The sequence below is a fragment of the Dipodomys merriami genome, unplaced genomic scaffold (genome assembly GCF_024711535.1).
Source record: "Dipodomys merriami isolate MVZ:Mamm:240054 unplaced genomic scaffold, mDipMer1.0.p SCAF_657, whole genome shotgun sequence".
In the NCBI taxonomy this organism is placed as follows: domain Eukaryota; kingdom Metazoa; phylum Chordata; class Mammalia; order Rodentia; family Heteromyidae; genus Dipodomys; species Dipodomys merriami.
The window spans coordinates 535,554-556,773 of record NW_027206243.1 but is presented as its reverse complement, the minus strand read 5'-3'; the positions used below and the strand labels follow the sequence as shown (position 1 = coordinate 556,773).

The 21,220-nt window shown below is 37.3% G+C and overlaps 1 non-coding gene across 1 annotated transcript; it reads right to left on the bottom strand.

Annotated features, from left to right (window-relative positions):
- Positions 1-19,051: 19,051 nt before the first annotated feature.
- LOC138815678 (U6 spliceosomal RNA) lies at positions 19,052-19,161 on the bottom strand. The gene has a single exon (XR_011368413.1). It is a non-coding gene; the product is annotated as a U6 spliceosomal RNA (small nuclear RNA).
- Positions 19,162-21,220: the final 2,059 nt, after the last annotated feature.

Sequence of the window (21,220 nt, the reverse complement as noted above, 5' to 3'; positions counted from 1 at the left end):
GTGCACTACCAATCTCATTCTAGGAAGCCTCCAAAACTGTCATCCTCAAAACAGACAGGGAATCATCAAAGAAACAGAACTCTAGACCCATTTCTCAGTTGACCATCAGTGCAAAACTACAAAATCCTCGCCAATCAACTTCAACAATTCATCAAAAAAATCAAACACTATGATCAAACAGGATTCATTCCATGGATGCAAAGCTGGTTTAATATATGCAAATCAATAAATGTAATGCATCACATCAACAGGAGCAAGGACAAGAATCAAATGGTAATCTCAATACATGCAGAAAAAAGATTTGACAAGATCTAACACCACTTTATGATGAAAGCTATGCAGAAACTAGGAATCCATAGAATGAACATTCCTCAATATAAGAAAAGCTGTGTATGACAAACTTACATTACAACTTATATTATAACTAGCATTATACTTAATGGCAAAAAGCTAAAGCCATTTCCTCTAATTTCAGGAACAAGACAGACTGTCCATCTCTCCACTCCTTCTAGTATTAGATTGCCTAGCTACAGCAATAAAACAAGATGCAATCTTTAAGAAGATCCAAATGGGGAAAGATGAAGTAAAACTCTCCCTCTTAGTAGATGACATGATCTTGTATTGAAAGAATCCCCTAGACTCCACCCCCAAGTTATTTGAGCTGATCTGAAACTTTGGCAAAGTAGCAAGGTATATAAAATTAACCCTCAAAAGTCAGTGGCTTTTCTGTATGCCAACAATGAGAGTACCTCTATCTCCTCAAATAGTTATGCTTTCTTTCTGTTAAAGCATTCAAACTCCTCTCATTGCTCTTTTGGAAACATGCATTATATATTTTCGTAGTCACTCTGCCATAAATACAAGTTACTTCTACTGAATTATAACTCTGTACATACTGGCCATCTCTCCATTCCCATTCCTAACATCTATCTCTTATAAAATAACTGTTCTATTTTCAATTTTTGAGAATTTAAGTCCTAGCATGAGTGAAATTATGCAGTATTTGCTTTTTTGTGCTTGCCTTACCTCACTTAACATGATCTCCAAAGGCCACAGTAACGTCAGCATCAAAGGCCAACACTGTTCCAACCCCAATAGAAACCAGTTCTATTCAAAGTTCTAAGTAGGTGAGTGACTACTGTCCCTCCATAGAAAGCAGTCACAGCTTCCCTCTGTTTCTAAACCCTTTGAAAGACAACTGTACATTAGCCAGAAAATAGGGATGAATTAAGCAGTTAATAAATTTTAAAAACCCAACCTATATACTAAGTATCATATTAACCTCAGATTCATAATTAGAAAATGCATAGTTTGCAATAAAAGTATTTGCTATTAATGAATGTAAATTAAAGCAACCAGTTTAATAAATGTTGAACTATTGAAACTAATATTGAAGCATTTGTTTGCCCTCTTCACAAGTTAATAAAAAAACAAGTAAATTAGAGCACTGTGACATATCTCAATTTAAGAAAGAAAATCCTTCCTTTTAGAATGACTGATTAATGAAACTTGAATTAAAAATCAACCTCAAAGATATTATGAGTGAAGGGGCTGGGAAGATGGCTCCGTGGTAGAGCACTTGCCTTGCATACATGAGGCCCTGGGTTCAATTCCTCAGCACCACATAAGCAAAAAGAAAAAAGCCAGAAATGGCACTGTGGCTCAAGTAGTAGAGTGCTAGCCTTGAGCTGAAGACCTGAGGGACAGCAGCCAGGCCCAGAGTTCAGGCCCACATCCAGAACCCCCCCCCCAAAAAAAAAACTTATGAGTGGAAACTATTGTCTACACTACTCTAGAAGACAAAGCCAATTTCAGTGTAGAACTTTTCTGGCATACAACAAATGCTTACAGTCTCATTGAATTATTTCATTACCATAATATCCTAGGTGTTATATATAGAAGGCACATAGGATGCCTACACAAATGAGAGATGGTGTTAACAGTCCTATAGTTAAGATTTTTCTTCATGTATCCCAGTTAAAACACAACTATCCTCAAAACCTTACCCATGGCTGCACACTGGTGGATATCCATAAACTAAGCAAATAGCTCTCAAGAAATTTCCACAGCAAAGTCAAATCATGCTCAAGAAAACTCTTAAAACTCGTCTTAATGCCGGGCGCTGGTGGCTCACGCCTGTAATCCTAGCTACGCAGGAGGCTGAGATCTGAGGATCACGGTTCAAAGCCAGCCCGGGCAGGAGAGACCATGAGACTCCTATCTCCAATAAACCACCAGAAAACCGGAAGTGGCGCTGTAGCTCAAGTGGTAGAGCGCTCGCCTTGAGCTGAAGAGCTGAGGGACAGCTCCCAGGCCCAGAGTTCAAGCCCCACGACCGAAAAAAAAAAAAAAAAGTCGTCTTAATGATATTTTTGTTTCATTTCTCCTCAGTACTATTTCGAAGTTCTTTCCAAAATTTTCCCTTGTCCTTTGATTGTCACGTAATTAACTATTAGTTAATTCACCTAATTCTAGCCTTAAGAGCCTATAATAATAAATTTAGAAGAGATGTTATAGATGTTCAATACATTTTCCTAAAATCAAACTATACACTATGGAAGCAATAATATCAGGGAAGTCTCCAATCTTTTGCCAACCTAATTACTTCCTAAATTTTCTTGTGTCAGACTATTTGGAAAGAGCTATATAATCTATTCCCTGAGAGCTTCTACCTACCGATTGAACCTTACCATTTGAAGCTATATACCTAAAAGCAGATATAGTGTTCCATAACTTTGTTTTCCTAAAGTTTCAGAAAACATAAAATTTTAGCTTCTTTTCCTATAGCACAATTGGAAATTCCTTCCTATCTTGGTTTCATTCTTCTGAATATTCTGAGACAGCCTTATATTTCTTCATTAAAAGCTATTGTTGGGTTGAACCTGATGCCATCCCTTTCACCTATTAGATTCATTTTTGTAAATTGAGTGCACATTTACTCAATGGATAAGCAAAGGATATTTTTGATACTCGGTGCTAAGTAAAATTATTCTGCTCCAGAGTGAGTGAGATAGTTAACAGTTCTAAGTGGAGAATATAACATTTACCTCTACAAAATTTAGTCATTTCAGCCTGATCAAATTTCGCAAAATTCAAATTCCGTAATCCAGCATTAAAAATAAAAGTAAGTCACTGTTGAAACTTACTGAATTGGATTTGCATAAATAGGTAAAGCGTCCATCCGTGTGTGTGTGTGTGTGTGTGTGTGTTAGAAAACCTGTTTTCTGTGTTTTTTGCCTTATCTAAAAGTCCATTATATATGTCAAAATACTATTTTGAAAAATACAATAATAAGTAGCTTTTAACTGCTATGGATCTTAATAATAAGACTCTATTAGCCTTTGAAATTCTAAATTAAAATTTGTCACATATTGTTAATCTAACAAAAATATACACTTTCTTTTGAATTAAACTATGAATTAGCAGAGTAAGTCAGAGTAACTCGTATATGGCAATAAAATTAGTTCTATGATTAACTTCATCATGTAAATAATATTAGTGATTACAATGTCATGTGCAACTTCAGAAGACACATATAATCTTTGCTAAGGTTCTAGAAGTCGTTGATAAATACTCAACAACCAGCTTGAAGTCTTCATGCTCTGTGCCAAGCAAGTACGGTCTAGTTTAAGTGAGATGGGAAGAGTCAGAATACAATATATCCTGAAGCCACCAGCAGCAATTCAGAGCCAGTAAGTCCCTCAAGAATACTCATTTGGGGGGCATCCAGTCGGGGGGCCTGAACTCTGGGCCTGGGCACTGTCCCTCAGCTATAAATCTCAAGGCTAGTACTCTACCACTTAAGCCACAGTGCTACTTCCAGCTTTTTTCTTTTTGCTTATGTGGTGATGAGGAAAAGAACCCAGGGCCTCAGGCATTCAAGGCAAACCCGCTACCACTAAGCCACTTTCTCAGCCCAAGAATATTCATTTTTTAGGTCTCAAAAATAACCTGAATTTCAATGGCTTTGCAGTATCCCACTGTATTTGGTTTCAACTAGAATTTATGCCTGAAAACTCTTAATTTCTAATTTTGAAACATTTTAGTTTTAGGAGTTCCGGGAAGATGGCGGAGGAGAAGCTGGAATCTGAACAAGCTCTCGCATAGAAAGCAGTTTTAGAGTTCTAGTGAACAGTCCTAAGCCAGAGAATCACACCAAGTGTGCCATCACAGGACAGAGAGTTAGACAAGAGAGGGGAAGCCAAAGAAACACATCAGCTGCCGCTGCGGCGGCAGGGTCTCAGCGGCGACCATCGCCGCGGGGTCATACCTGAGACACAGAGAGTCCAGGACGAAGGACCCAGACGCAGCGGATGAGCGGATTCTACTCAACACCAACAAGAACCGAAAAGGATCGGACATCTTCATCCGGATGTTTGCAGACCAGAGACATCCCAGGATCCAAGACTTGACATGAGTACAAGCCCGACGTCCTCAGTCCTTCTCAGGGAGCAGAGGAGGGAGGCCATCCCTTTCCCCCCAGCACCGGTGATCTCCATCTTGGATACCGACAAAGCTCGGAGGAGCTGCTAGCTCCAGCTCAGGCCTTGGAATAAAACGAGTCATTTAGCAGGTCACAAGAACTGAACGGCGAAGTGACCTGCCAGACTCAGCTCCATCCAGGGAAAAGTCAACCAGCTCAGGCGCCAGCCATTGGAGTGACTTGCCTCACTGGGTAACCAGAGCCAGAGGCTGCCCCTCCCTCTAGCAGATACCACAATCAATTGAAAAACAGAAAACCTGAGAATGGCTCCAGGAAGGGCGCTGTGAGCTTTATCACAAAATAGCCCCAGGGAAAAGCTACTGTCTGTTGAAAGGCCTCAGCTCTACCCAGAACCTAGCCTCATCACCACATCCCCCTCTTTTGTGATTCTCAAAGCAGATCAACCTCCCAGAAAACTAACCTGGGAGGGGGAACTCAAAATCTTGTTTAAAGCAGAGCATTTTTCTGCCTCTTCCAACCAACCGACTTAAGAAACCAATCAAGCCACAGGACCTCAAGCTGAGCAGAGACTCCAACAAGAGACTGGTTACAGACAAAAGGGAGATAAAGGATTCTTCCCAGCCCTCCCCCCCCCAAAAAAAAAAATCAAAAGACTTCTTTTTTTTCTTTTTTTTTCTTCTTCTTCTTTTCTTTTTTTTATTTGTTTTTTGTTTTTTGTTACCATATATATATATATATATATATATACATATATATATATATATATATATAAATTTTTTCCCTTCTAAAACTTTTATTAATCTTTAATTTTTGCCTCTTCTGAAAAAATAATTGTTTTCCAGTAACTTTTTTTTCTCATCTTATAATTTTTATTTTAGGAATATGTGAATGAGCGTTTTCCTTTCTTTTCTTGCCTTCTTTCTCTTTTTCTTTCTTTCTTAATTATCTTTTTGTTTTTTGTCTAGCTCTACTGAACTTCTGATCTTTTCTTCTCCCTTTCCCATCATTAAAGTTTTTCACATCTCCTCTATGTCCCTCCCCTTCTCGGAACATATTCACATTCCTCTCTAAATAGACGGTCTTTTAACTTCTATAATAACATTAATTTTTACGTTTCTATTTTTTTCTGTTTGTTTCCATTCCCCTTTCCATCTCTTCTTTTTGTCTCTCTCTCTAATTGCATCCTACCCAACCCATTTCCTGCATTGTGATTAGGACATAGTTAACTCTCCCTGTGCCTCCCCACACCAATCTATTCCTATTTTTTACCCACATCTCTCCCTAATCCTAATAATTTCGGGTTTTCCAAATTCTTTTCTGCGGTTTGAAGTCCTTTAACATATAGTTGTTTGATGTTGAATAGATGTATCTGTTGAACTAGATTGTATCTGTAGACTATTGACTGTACAAACACAAACATTGGTTGATGGTTGCCTTAAGATAGTGTTCTACCACAAAACTGGTGCAATCTTCATCTCAAATGGGCAGAGTAAGCCGGAAAAAAACAAGAGAAATGGCAAATTCGGGTATCTCAATTCCCAAGCTTGATAATCAGGGATTAGAACAGATAAAGAATAATCCAGAGGAGAGTTCCTAAATAGCTCTACAAACACTACTAGCAAAAATGATAAATGAGAAGTTTGACAATGTACAAAGGACTCTGTATGAACGTGATAGGGAGAGAGAGGAGGCATCCCAGAAGTTTATACAGGAATATCATAAGCGTGTGGAAGCTACTCAAAAACTGATACAGCATTTGCGTGAACAACTTGAGAATACTCAAAGAGAAAGGGAGGAATGGCGTGAGCAGGCAGAGAACACTCAAAGAGGACTTCAGGATTCCCACGAACGGGAAGAAAGAGAACTGCAAGAATCCCACAAATGGGAGGAAGCTAATCAAAGAGTAATTCAGGAATTGAGAGACCAGGTAGAGAATACACAAAGATCACTAAAGGCATTCATGGAATCCATTAACAAAGAGCTAAAGGAAGTCAGGGAGACCACAAAGGGAATGCTGAATGGAACCCAACAGAAGGAATGGGAGTCCAAAGAAACCATAACCAATCAACTAAGTGATTTGAGAACAAACACTGAACACCAAATTAAGGAAGTAAAGAAATTCATACAAGACCTAAAACAGAGCTTCAACAAAGAACTTGAAGCCATCAAAGCTGACCAATTAGAAGGAAAAGAGATAAAAAACAAAGTAGAGAGTCTTGACAGCAGGTTAGACCATGCAGAAGATCGAATCTCAGGGATTGAAGACAGCCTAGATATTATAGAGAAAGAACATACAACCATCCAAGACAAGTCCTAGAAATATGATAGGTTTATCCAACACTTGGAAGACACCATCAGAAGGCCCAATCTAAGGATAATGGGTGTAGAGGAGCACCTAGAAACAGAAGTTAATGGTCTAGGAAATTTGTTCAACAGGATCCTAGGAGAGAACTTCCCAAACATACAAAAAGATAGGCCTATTCAGATACAAGAAGCTTTTAGAACCCCAAATAGACCAGACCAGAATAGGACATCCCACCATCACATTATAATCCACACAGGATCAACCCAGACCAAGGAAAATATCCTTAAAGCTGTCAAGGAGAAAAGGTTAATCACCTATAAAGGGAAAGCAATTAGAATTACCTCAGATTTCTCAGCAGAGACAATCAAAGCAAGAAGAGCCTGGAATGACGTATGCCATGCCCTAAAAACAAACAAATATCAACCATGAATACTGTACCCAGCTAAACTCTCCTTCATAACTGAAGGCCAAATAAAAACCTTCCATAGCAAAGAAAAATTGAAACAATACATCCCCACCAAACAAGCCCTACAAAAGATTCTTTAAGATGTCCTACACCTAGAAAACCAACAAGACCGCAACTAAGACCAAGAACTGCACCAAAACTGAGAATCCAAGAACCTTAGGAAGAACCCAGATTTCGCAGCCCCCAAGAAGGTGGATAACATGGCAGGAACTCCCAAATACCTCTCAGTCCTATCTCTTAACGTTAACGGACTGAACTCTCCAATTAAGCGACATAGACTGTGTGGTTGGATTAAAAAACAAGACCCTTATATCTGCTGCCTGCAGGAGTCACATCTTGCCCATATAAACAAACACATTTTCAATGTTAAAGGCTGGAACATAATCTACCAAGCAAACGGCCCTCATAAACAGGCGGGAGTTGCAATCCTAATATCAGATAAAATAGACTTCCAATTAAAATTTGTGAGAACAGATAAAAAAGGTCGCTACATACTAATTAAAGGATCTCTCCTTCAGGAGGATATTAGAATTCTGAATATCTATTCGCCAAACAATGGAGCACCCAAATTTATCAAAGAAACACTACTTTCCCTCAAATCCCATATTGATCCAAAGACATTAATTGTTGGGGATTTTAACACACCACTCTCCCCACTAGATAGATCAACTCGGCAAGAACTCAACAGAGAAACCGCAGATCTAAACAGCTGCATAGATCAACTAGACTTAACAGACATTTACCGAACATTTCACCCAGCAGCATCAGAATACACGTTCTTTTCAGCAGCACCTGGAATATTTTTTAAAAATAGACCACATTTTAGGCCACAAAGCAAACTTGTCTAAATTCAGAAACATTGAAGTTATACCTTGCATTCTCTCTGACCACAAGGGAATAAAATTAGAACTCAACACCAAAAGCCACCACGAAAGTCCAGTATCACATGGAGGCTGAACAACACACTGCTGAATCATCAGTGGGTCATGGAAGAGATTAGACAGGAAATTCAAATATTCATGCTATTCAACAAAAATGAACACACAAATTACCAGCTCCTCTGGGACACAGCAAAGGCAGTACTCAGAGGCAAGTTTATAGCTCTGAGCTATTACATCAACAAATTGGAGAGATCTGAAACTAACAATTTAATGACACATCTAAACCTTCTTGAAAAAGAGCAGCAAGATAAACCCCAATCCAGTAGACGGAAAGAAATAATCAAAATTAAATCAGAATTAAATGAATTAGAATCCAAAAAAACTATAGAAAGAATCAACAAAACAAAGAGTTGGTTCTTCGAAAAACTTAACAAAATTGACAGACACTTAGCAAACCTTATCAGAAAAAGGAGAGAACATACCCAAATTAATAAACTCAGAGATGAGAATGGAAACATCACCACGGAAACAACCAAGATTCAGAACATTATAAGTGAATACTTCTCAAAACTTTATGCTAATAAGTTTGAGAACTTGACAGAAATGGACCTTTTCCTAGCAAATATTGACATGCCAAAACTAAACCAAGATGAGTTAAACCAGCTTAACAGGCCCATATCAAGCATTGAAATAGAAAAAGCAATAAGAAACCTCCCAGCTAAGAAAAGTCCAGGAGCAGATGGTTTTACAGCGGAATTTTACAAGGCTTTCAAAGCAGAGCTCACACCAATACTCCCCCAACTCTTCAATGAAATTGAACGAGAAAGCTCACTACCGAACACATTCTATGAAGCCATCATAACCCTCATCCCAAAACAAGGCAGGGACTCATCAAAGAAAGAGAACTATAGACCCATTTCTTTGATGAACATTGATGCAAAACTTCTCAACAAAATTTTGGCCAATCGACTTCAATAATTTATCCAAAAAATCATACACCATGATCAAACAGGATTCATTTCGGGGATGCAAAGCTGGTTCAATATACCCAAAACAATTAATATTATTCATCACATCAACAGGAGCAAGAATAAGAACCACATGGTTATCTCAATAGATGCAGAAAAAGCATTTGACAAGATCCAACACCACTTTATGATGAAGGTTTTGGAAAAATTAGGAATCCATGGAACATTCCTCAATACAATAAAGGCTGTATATGACTAACCTACAGCCAGCATTATACTCAATGTTGAAAAACTAAAGCTATTTCCTCTTAACTCAGGAACAAGACAAGGATGCCCACTCTCTCCACTTCTCTTCAATCTAGTATTAGAATGCCTAGCTACAGTAATAAGACAAGATGCAGACATAAAGGGGATCCAAATAGGGAAAGAAGAAATAAAACTCTCCCTCTTTGCAGATGACATGATCTTGTATTTAAAGAATCCCATAGACTCCACTCCCAAATTACTCAAGCTGATTCAGAACTTTGGCAAAGTAGCAGGTTATAAAATTTACCCCCAAAAATCAATGGCTTTTCTGTATGCCAACAATGAGATAAGTGTGGCTGAAATTAGGAAAGCAACTCCATTTTAAATAGCCCCACAAAAAATAAAATACCTAGGAATTAACTTAACCAAAGAAGTGAAGGATCTCTATGATGAAAATTTTAAAATCTTGAAAAAGGAAATCAACACAGAACTTAAAAAATGGCAAAACCTCCCATGCTCCTGGATTGGCAAGTTTAACATCGTGAAAATGGCAATCCTTCCCAAGGCTATCTACAAATTCAACCCGATACCTATCAAAATTCCACCCTCATTCTTCAAGGAAATAGAAGAGGCAATCCAAAAATTCATATGGAACAATAAAAGACCCCGAATAGCAAAAACGCTCCTCAACGGAAAGAACAGTGCTGGAGGAATATCAATACCAAATTTCAAACTCTACTATAAAGCCATAGTAATCAAAACAGCTTGGTATTGGCATAAGAACAGACCTCAGGATCAATGGAATAGAATTGAAAACCCATAAATGAACCTACAGACCTATAGCCATCTAATCTTTGATAAGGCAGCTAAAACAATAGAATGGAAGAAAGACAGCCTCTTCAGTAAATGGTGCTGGCAAAATTGGTTAACTACATGTACAAAACAAAAGCTAGATCCTTATATATCACCCTGTACCAGAATCAATTCCAAATGGATCAAAGACCTTGAACTCAAAGCAGACACTCTGAAAACATTACAGGATGGAATAGGAGAAACCCTAGGTCTCCTTGGCTCAGGCCGAAATTTCTGGATAGAGACCCGGAAGCACAACAAATCAAAGAAAGGTTGGACAAATGGGATTGCATACGGTTGCAGAGCTTCTGCAGGGCAAATGACATAGCTAGCAAGATCAATAGAAAGCCCTCCGATTGGGAGAAGATCTTTACTAGCCATACAACGGACAAGGGTCTCATATCTCAAATATACTTGGAACTCAAAAAATTAAACCACCCAACAACAAATCCTCAAAGAAACAACTGCCCAATAAATAAGTGGGTGAAAGACTTAAAGAGAAGCTTCTCTGAAGAAGAAAGTAGGATGGCCAATAGACACATGAAGAAATGTTCAACATCCCTAGCCATAAAAGAAATGCAAATCAAAACAACGTTGAGATATCACCTCACTCCAGTTAGAAAAGCAAAAATCAAGAACTCTAACAACAACAGATGCTGGAGGGGATGTGGACAGAAAGGAACCTTACTTCATTGTTGGTGGGGATGTAAACTTGTTCAACCACTTCGGAAAACAGTATGGAGGTTCCTTAAAAGACTTCACATATAGCTCCCCTATGATCCAGCAATCCCACTTTTGGGCATTTACCCAAATGTTTACAAACAAGACCACACTAAAGCTACCAGCACAACTATGTTTATTGCAGCATTATTTACCATAGCTAAGATATGGAACCAACCCTGATGCTCCTCAGTAGATGAATGGATCAAGAAAATGTGGTATATATACACAATGGAATTCTATGCCTCCATCAGAAAGAATGACATTTCCCCATTTGTTAGGAAATGGAAAGGTTTGGAAAAAATTATATTAAGTGAAGTAAGCCAGGCCCAAAGAAGCATAGGTCCCATGGTTTCCCTTATTTGCAATATCTAGTATAGGTATGAGTCAAGCGGAAAAGGTCAGATAATGTGATGTTAGGAAAATGAACCCTTAAATATGCATTTTAATGTTTTCGTTTCTTTCATGCATGTGTTTCTAACGCATTTATAAGATTATTTCTTTGTTGCTTTGTATGTCCCTCCCCCACAGTGTAACCCCCGCTTTCACTATATTTGATGTCAGTATAACATGTGGAGGAGATGGGGACAAACAAGTGATTTAAGGATTCAGGTGGACCTGTTGCAACAATGAGAAGTACAAAATGTCATGTCAAAACCAGCTTTACAAAGTCGGTGTGGTGGGGGGGAGTGGGGTATAGTTAGGTGGGGGGAGGAGGGAGGCTGGGAAGGGAGGTGAAGGTTAAACAAAGGAGGAGGCTGCAATGCTTGGTAAGAAATGTATGCATTATCCTGCCCATGTAATTGTAGCCCCTCTGTACAGTATGTTCTCAAATAAAATAAAATAAAATTACAAAAAAAAAAACAAAAAACAAAAAACAAAAAAACATTTTAGTTTTATGTACTCAAACATTTACTTAGTGCTCTAAATGAGGAGCATCTCGTCCTCTGACCTACCCCATGAAAAACATTGTGTGATCAAATAAGCAGAAATTCTATTGCGTTTGGGTATCTATAATCCTCTTTATGTATAATCCTCATTAACTTTCTGTTTAAGTTGGGTACAACATTCCCTAACTCACCTAACCATATAATCTTTCCACATACTAGCCTGAACATTCATTAACATTTCACTGACCTACAGAACACGTGGGGAAATTTTTTCTTCTTTACTTTAGTTATACATTTATCCCAGTACTATTACATAGAGCTTTGTATTCATATGTTAAATTTGTCCAGATTTGTGAAGAAATCTCTCCAACTCCTTTAAGATCCTCTAAACGCTAGATGCACATACTTTTTCTAAAAGAAGCTGGCAATATAGGTGGGAAAAAGAAAGTTTAGTGATAATCCTTATCATCTGAGACACTGAAGATCATTAATTACTTGGATCTTTCTAACATATTCGGAGAGTCTCAGAAAAGACAACACAACAAAGAGGAGTCACCAGTACTTTCTGGAGGTCCCTTAAAAACACTAAAACCCTCATTTCTGTTTGGTAAGAAAAATTCCCTTTCTCATTACCTAAAATCCTTGACCAATCTTACCTCTCTGAAATGAGGGCTTTTCCTTTTTATTAAAAAAAGAGTCTCTGTTACAGATTATTTTGTTTTATTATTTGTAGTTTTTTCCTAGCTGTTCTGAAAAATAAAAGGAATTTCTAAAACCATAGATAGCTAATGCTATTTTTTCAAAAGTACACAGCCAGGAAGAATGAGTTTATATATAAAGAAAATGTTTATACAGGAAATGTGACTTCAAATTCCAGACTTGTTTAGAGCTTGTACAAAGTTTTTGATAGACTGATAGACTCAAACACTGAGTTAGACCAAAAGATGGTAAAATTCTTTCTTTAATATTTTGAGGGACAGCTGTGCTCTTCAGCTCAAGACTAGCACTCTAGCACTTGAGCCATAGTGCCACTGGCTTATTTCTTTTTGCTTATGTAGTACTGAGGACTCGAACCCAGGGCCTCAGGCATGCAAGGCAAGCACTCTACCACTGAGCCAGCTTCCCAGCCCCAAGATGGCGAAATTCTTTAAATGTCTCTATGTGTGAAAGAAGGATCCACTTGAGAACAATAATCATAGTTTAGCTGAAGAGGGAGGGAAGGAGCAAACTTCCAGAGTTCTTTTGGACTTTACCCTGAAGCAAACCAAATAAAACTAAATGTTTAATGAAATCTGTCTAAATCCAACCAACACATGCAGAAAAATGCCAAGAGGTCACTCACCCAGGGATACTAATGGTGGGACAAGTAAAGCAAAGGATGGACCTAATTCTGGGGTGATTTGAATCATAGCCACAATTAAAGCTTCAGTACCATGTCAAATACATTTCAACTTTAAAATCCTTTGCTTGCATAAAGGTTTTCAAGTCGACTAATGACTAATGACTACGTGAAACAAAAGCAATGTATGAGAATTGCAATTATCACCACAACAAAGGAAAGGAAGCATAGTTGATATTAATGGCCCACTGTATAAAACTCACATTAATTTCTCTCCATGAGTAAATGAAATAACTTCTTAAATGTGACTCCTGCTCAACATTCAAACTCAATGCAATCAATCATTCACACTATAACCAGAGGAACCTTACAAACCTGATCATAGTCATTTCACTAAATAATGTCACTAGCATCCTGCTTCCCCAGAACTAAACTACAAATCACTGGTTTAACCTGAAAGTCCTTCCCAGTTTCCCTTTGTCCCACCCCTCTTCAGCTACATCATTTGCCCTAACTTCTCCATCCTCACCGCATTTCCACAATTCATCCAGAGCACCACACATAATACACTTCTTAATTTTTTCATACCTGAACCATTTCATCAGCTTTCTCTCTGTTTGGATTGCCTTCCCTTCAATGCATCCCTTAGGAAATGATCTGTTGATCAAAATTATGTTCAAAGATCATTATCTCTTTGAAGATCTTCTTTGGTCCCCTAGGTCAAATTAATGTTGCTCTTCCTGTGCCCACAGGAACCTCCTACAGTAGATAATAAATTGTAACACATTAACATTATTAAGAAGTGATTTTCTAGACATAGTTTTACTCAATTTAACCCTAACAATAACCTCATGAGGCTGGTACTATGATTATTATCACCAATTTTCAAGTAAGACAGTCTGAGACATACATACACTGAGTGTCCTATATGAGGTCATTCAAGTATTCACTGACAAACACAAATTCGGAATACAGTTGGTCTGTCCCCATATTAACTCTTAAAGATTATCCCAAAGTTCCATTGCTTGAGGGTCCCCTGGGATCAAGCTAAAAAGAGAATCCAGGGCTTTGTTTGGCTAGAGGTTCCATGAGGCAGGAGTAAACTTCCATAGGAAGCCTTGAAATCAGGGGAAAAAAAGCAGATCCATGATCTAAAATGGGGATTAAGTCAAGCAAACCAAAGAGGTAAGATTTCACAAGCCCTCAAATAAAAAGCAAATACAAATGTCAGAAACTGGGCTATGAAATAAATAAAAAGTGAGAATAAGTCTGGTTCCATAAGCAGGGTAATTTCTAACTCCTTATGTCCTGAAAAATGAGCTAAGAGATGTTCTCCCTTAGAGGAAGTAGAAATAAATCTATCCATGTACTTACAAGTGTCAGAAAAGTATAAACTCCCCCTTCAAAGCTTCTTCACTTCCCTGTTCAGGATAGGGGAGTTCAAATTTTGAACAGCTCCTCACTGGCCTGGGCAAGATTCTCTCCCATGTGAACAGCACATTCCCCATATTGCAAAACAAGGACCACAGTCATTTATTTATAAATCATACACTGCTCAATTGTAATTTTTGTGTGAGTGATGCTGGGATTAACCTCTTGTAATTGTTAAACAAGCACTCAATACTTAGCCAGTCCCTGCCTAGCCCTCATTTGTAATTTTTATCAGCTTGCTATTTGTCTTAATTAGCACTGCATTTCAGGTCAAAATTCACCAAATTTCTTTAGCAATAGCCTTGTTCCCTCTGGTACCCTGTTCTGCAAATTACATTTTTCTTCACAGATTTAGTGAGAAAGGAGCACATTTTTTAGGACCCTACTCAAATGCATTTTTCTTCATGAAGTGTTACATTTTCAACTTTATTGAAAGTAAACTGATTCTCTCAAATTCCTATACACATTCTTTGTACCAATTAAAGTTATTCTCTGTATTTTTATGTCAATAGCCTTGACTGATGATTCTATTCCCACTGCAACTACCACTAATACTAGTAGCTATCTCTTTTTTTTTTTCCTGTGCTAGAACTGAGCTTCAACTCATGGCTTGGAATTCTGAAGGTCTCAGTTGACCATACCTTCACTTCCAACATTTTTCTGATTAGTTGAAGGTAAGAATCTCACTGTTTTTTCTATTCCAAACCCCGCAATTCTTAGACTGAACCACTTGAGTAGCTAAGCTTATACATGTGAGCCACTAGCACCTGGGTTCACTTCTTAACAATATGCTATGGGGGCTGGGATGGTGGCTCAATGGTATAGCGCTCGCCTTGCATGAGGCCCTGGGTTCGATTCCTCAGCACCACATAAGCAAAAAGAAAAAAAGCCAGAAGAGGTGCTTTGGCACAAGTGGTAGAGTGCTAGCCTTGAGCTGAAGAACTGAGGGATAGCACCCAGGCGCAGAGGTCAGGCCTCATGATCAGATCCCCTGCCCCCCCCCAAAAAAAAATAATATACTATGGGCCTTTACATATAGTCAATTATTCAACAACCTGAAATGCAGCTGTTTCATGTCAGGAAATAAGAATCACTTTTAAAAACTATGAAATAATCTTTTGTAAAAAGACATATTCTTATCTTTATTTTATAAACATGAAAGCTAAGGTACTAAATCATTGACAATCTTGTCAAGTTCACACACCAGTTAGCCATAGAGACGTGAAAGGACTCCAGGCCTTGTTTCTACATACAGTTGTACTTACTATCTTTGTGCTGACTCAGTTTTTCTGTTTCCATGTAATAAGGCTGATATCATGTGAACATGGACTGAATGCAGAACAAATTATAAGCAATAGAAAATGTGTCTATCTTCTGAGCTGAGGCATTTTAGAATACAACCATGGAAGCCACAAAAGAGAGAGCCTGGATCTAAAAATCACATTACCCAATGCAGAGGTGTTACGCATCAAACATTCAGAAAGCAAAAGACAAACCAGTGATGATCCCTTAGTTCTCTAATTTGTTTTTCTTGTTACCAATGCTGCTATAATAAAGACTCTCCAACCTAGTTTCTCAACATTAACTCTCCTCCAAATTCTGAGTCAACATTTCAGAGTATTTTTCAGCTAACACAGGCAGAAGAAAGAAGAGAAGGAAATGAAAAAGTAAAGGCTACTAGCTTCTTCACATGGAAATAAAACAACAATGAGTCAATCAGATACAATATGTGAGGAACTCACGGAGAACCTCACAAATCCTAATAGTACCTCAGGTGTAATCTCAGATTCCACAAGATCATCTCAGAATAAGAGAAGAGGACTGAATGTAAACAAGTTATGCAGTTATCCTACTCCAACAAAAATTTTTCTTGTCTTTCTATCTACACTACATTTATATATTAGTTTCATTTCCTGTGTGTAAGGAAATCTTGTCTGACATTAGATTTCAGTAGTCAGAATAGCTTTTAGAAACAGCACAAATTCAATCACTTATTTCAGGTAATTTTCACTTATCATGAAAGAGGATCATGAACTTCTTCATTTCAGTTTCTATAATGGTAGGCACTATCCTCTCTACTGCCTTTCCTATTCATTGACCATAATAGGTACACTCTTTCAAATACTATTAAATTTAGAAATATTAAATGTGTTTGCCTCCCTCCAAGCAAATTCACCATAGTAATTTACACTACTCACAAAAACCCAAACATATACAAATTAGTTAATGGCAGTATTTCTCACAATGGTGAAAACTAGAAACCTCAGTGTTCCACACTAGTTATATTATAGTATTTTCTATAAAAGATTATTTCATAGAGATTTTAAAGTGATTCTCATTTACTTACATGAGACAATCACATTTCAGGCTTGTGAGTAAAATTGTAAATTACAAAAATCTGTATTTTGATTCAATTTATATGTGTGTTTGTATCTATGTCTGAGGACTATTTTGTGTATGGAAATAAAGAAGGCATAAAAATCTGCTTCAGAATTTTAACAATTCTTTCTTGGTAGGTTTTGAGATGCACTTCACTTTTATACTCTTCTGTGTTGCTTCTGTTTTAAATGTTCATATATCTATATATCTATATATAAATAAAGGATTAGAGATATAGCTTAATGTCAATGCTTATCTAGCATGCTTAAGATACCAGTTTCAATATCCACTAGCACAAAAATCACAAATGTAATACAGATTCATATTGGAAAAATGTTTAAGCTGTATCTTAGCTGCCACTTTCCAGCACACCAAAATTTCATTCAATGGAAACACAAAGTGACATAAACTAAGGTTAGCAATCTAGTTTATAGACATAACTTCTACCTAGTTTCTATAATCAGAATGTTGCCTGTTATTACTCAATCTACAATGAAAATAATGAGGTTTCAAAAGTACACTCATAGTTAATTCTTTCACTTCAGATTTCAACATTAAACCATAAAGACAGATTCTACATATAGACCATAATTCCAATGAAACCTTGGGTGAAAGTCTTGTTGCAGAATGAGTTCCTAAGTCATAATGTTTTTCTCTTTCTTACCACATTTCCAATTTATGAAGTCATAGATGTAACAGTACCGGAAAATTTACTGGCTGTCAAATAAAGAAAAAATAAGAGAGGCTCTAAACTGTATTTGTTAACACACTCAGTAGTATATCAGACAAGATATTGTGAAATAAGTTCTATACTTCAAGCCTCTTTTACCTGTTAAAGGATTTTTTCAAATAAGAAAGTAATAGACAAAATACACCATGAAGTTTTCTAGTTTAAAATCTAACCACCAGAATTTACCAACTAAGATGGCAAAATAAGAGAGTAAACAGGAAAATATTCTAAAATTCTATTGGAACAATAACCCGTGATATCACGGGTTATTCCAAGCAGAGTGTAAATGAAGTTTGATTTTAGGGCTAGCCCATCCATTAAACAGATGCTACATTAAACATAAAATTGCTTAATACAAAGTATTTGTGTCACTGGCTATTCTGGTTAAACACACACTATATTCATCATGGTTAAAATAATAAAGATTAATTTGTACTTTAAGTCATAGTTCAGTTGGTTACATAGCTATTCAGGAAAGCTCTCATTCATCTAAATGTTGACTTACAGAGACAAGATTCTTCCACATTGCAGTTTAACATTTGGAATATGTAGTTTCCAACTTTGCCACAGAACAGATGCTGGGGAATAAAAGAAGAGGATTTTATGGATTGAGCTGGAAATAGCATATACCATTTACACCTATGTGCCTTTGTCTAGAAATTAACCATATTATTTTACCTTGCTCCAAGAAAGGACTGAAAATATAGTTCGGTACCTAGGAAGACAAAATGGATTTGTGAACATGATGAATGCTGCTGTAGTTTGATGTTAACTGTTACTTTTATCTTTGTAGAACATATTCGATACTATGGTAATTTCTTTCCTTTTCTGTATGCCTGAAACTCATGTGGCAAAGGAAGACTCACTGCTCTAAAGTATAGACCTAAAAGTTATTTCCAGCTTTTCCCTTTCCTCAGTGCTCCCACAGTCATCAATATTCCTGTGGCTCATTTTTTTCAGCCTATGCCTTTATCACCCCCACCATCAGCCAGGTGTTCAACTGCCGTCTCCTGGAAAGAAATCTCTGCCTCCACTCTGACCTCAAACCCAATTTTCCCACCCCATCCATTGTCACCTCCACCAATACAGAAACAATAACAAATCTTTATTATCCTAAGACATAGTATCACTTCTCCTTACCTTTACACCTCAGTAGGTTTACTTCAGGCTCTGTTAAATATCTCACAATAACTCCTTCAACTACAAAACTGCTCTGCATACTAAATGAGTTCCTTACATATGGACTAAGGAGACAAACAATAATCTCTTAGGAGATATTAAAGTATATATAGGCATTTCTTTATATTCTAAGTGGTCCCAGACTTCTAGAAATTGAGAGTTTGGCTCTACATATTTGATTATTCCTTTTCTTGCCATATAGCCATACATTTGGAATATTTTAAAATATGGAATGCTTCAGCAATTTGTTTGTCATCCTTATACAGGAGACATGCTAATCTCTGCATCATTTCAATCTTAGTATACAGTATATGTTGCTGTAGCAAGTACTTGATATTGCTTTCTATTGCCTTCAGCATGTTGATCCTCTAGCCAGCCCTTCTTTACTGTTTCTACAATATGCAGCAATGGATTCTACAACAAATATAATCAAATAAATATAATCTCTAATAAATGTAATTATTCCATATTATATATTACATTGTTATATATTAATGTAATTACTAATATGTATTTGATTATAGTTTACAAGAGAATAAGTAACAGCAAAACTGTTAAGGCTGTGGCCCATGGGAGCACTTGTTCACTTTGCAGACGCCCATCCCTAAAATAATATAAACTAGTCTTCTTTCCTCTCTTCCCAGCATTACTATGTGTTCACTGATGATTATTTAATAAATGAAGTGACCTAAGAATTCTAACCAAATCTACAATTTTATCAGCAATTCACCTTTATATTATCCCAATAAACCAAGACAGGAAGAGATGAAGAAGAAATTAGAGAGCTAAAAAGGTCTTAAAAGTGTGGTGGATATTAAAGCAGATAGTTGTGACAGAACTGGTGATATTGTGACACAATCCTCTGGTGATATTGTGACACAATCCTGCCAAAGTAGGACAGGCAGGGAGGGAGAGGAGGAGGAGGAAGAGCATCATAATGATCCTTCTCAACACTTCTCTGGAACAAACTTGAATTGGTTTCTTCAAGGTGGGGGTGATGGGCTTGAGGGGGGGACCCTTTCTCTGAAGTCTGACAAGGAATCAGGAAATATTGCAGTCCCTCAGGCAGCCCAAGTAAGCACAGGAACAAGATAAGAATTCCTCACCTTGAGCACTCACACTGAGCTTTTTTTTGAAAGTTCTCAAACCTTCATGATAGAAACAGTTTTGATCCTCACAGCAAGATCTGTGAGGCAGGAAGGACGGGGAGTCTGATCTTTAGTGAGGTAAACTGAGTCAGAAAGGAGCAATTGTAGGTCATCCAACACCAAGGCCAATGCCTGCATTTCTTTTTTTTTTTTTTAATTTTTACTTTTTGTGAACATACTGTACAGAGGGGTTACAATTACATGGGCAAGATACTCATCCAGCATGTATTTATTGATCTCCTATTATGTGGCAGAGCCTGTGTCAAGCGAGGTTGATCTACATGGCACTTGCTCTGAACTTAGAGAACTGTACATTTGAAGAAAAGACCAATAAATCATTAACATAATAACAGGTTTTAGTTAATATCATAATTTCTGATTATGTTACCATAACATGGAAAATTATAGAACAATATTGTTAGAGCAATGATATAAATATACCAGCAGGAAGATTTCAGGATCAAGGAATCAGAAAGGAAAAGTCTGAGCTAAAAGTTAGTGAAAGCAGTGAAATTCCTGAAGGAGCCAGGTGCTGGTGACTCACACCTGTAATCCTAGTTACTCAGGAGGCTGAGATCTGAATCTATGTGATATCCTACCAGTCTAGCTGACCTGCAGTAAGCATTGCATTAGATTGGTTTAGCTAGCGTCTTCCTCACCCCCAGTGTCTTGTAAATACCAGCTCCATGGCTAATAAAGTGTTACTTGTGGCCATGCCCTGGTGGCTCACGCTTGTAATTCTAGCTACTCCGGAGGATGAGATCTGAAAATTGCAATTCATAGCCCACCCTGGGCAGGAAAGTCCATGAGCCTCTTATCTCCAATGAACCATCAAAAAAGTTGCAAGTGGAGCTGTGTCTCAAAGTGATACAGTACTAGCTTTGAGCAAAAAGGCTAAATTAAACATTCTTTACATCAAAGGAAAATGAGCAAATATGAGTGAGGCAGGAAAAAAAGAATCACAAGGACCCAGAGAAACAAAGGATAAGTGTTTCCTTTCTAAGTGGAAGCTAGATAGTTGATACATTCATAAGTAAATACATTGGTTGGTGTGCAGGTATATGCAGATACATTCACTGAAATACAGTAAACTCAAATGTCATCTCAAATATTGTGTAATTCCTTAGAAAGGCAAAGTTCAACAAAATAAAAATAAACAACAGGAATCAGCTACTCAAAAGGAGTAGAGTAGGGTCAAGGAGAAATGAGTAAATGAATGAAGAAAAAAGAGTAGAAAACAGT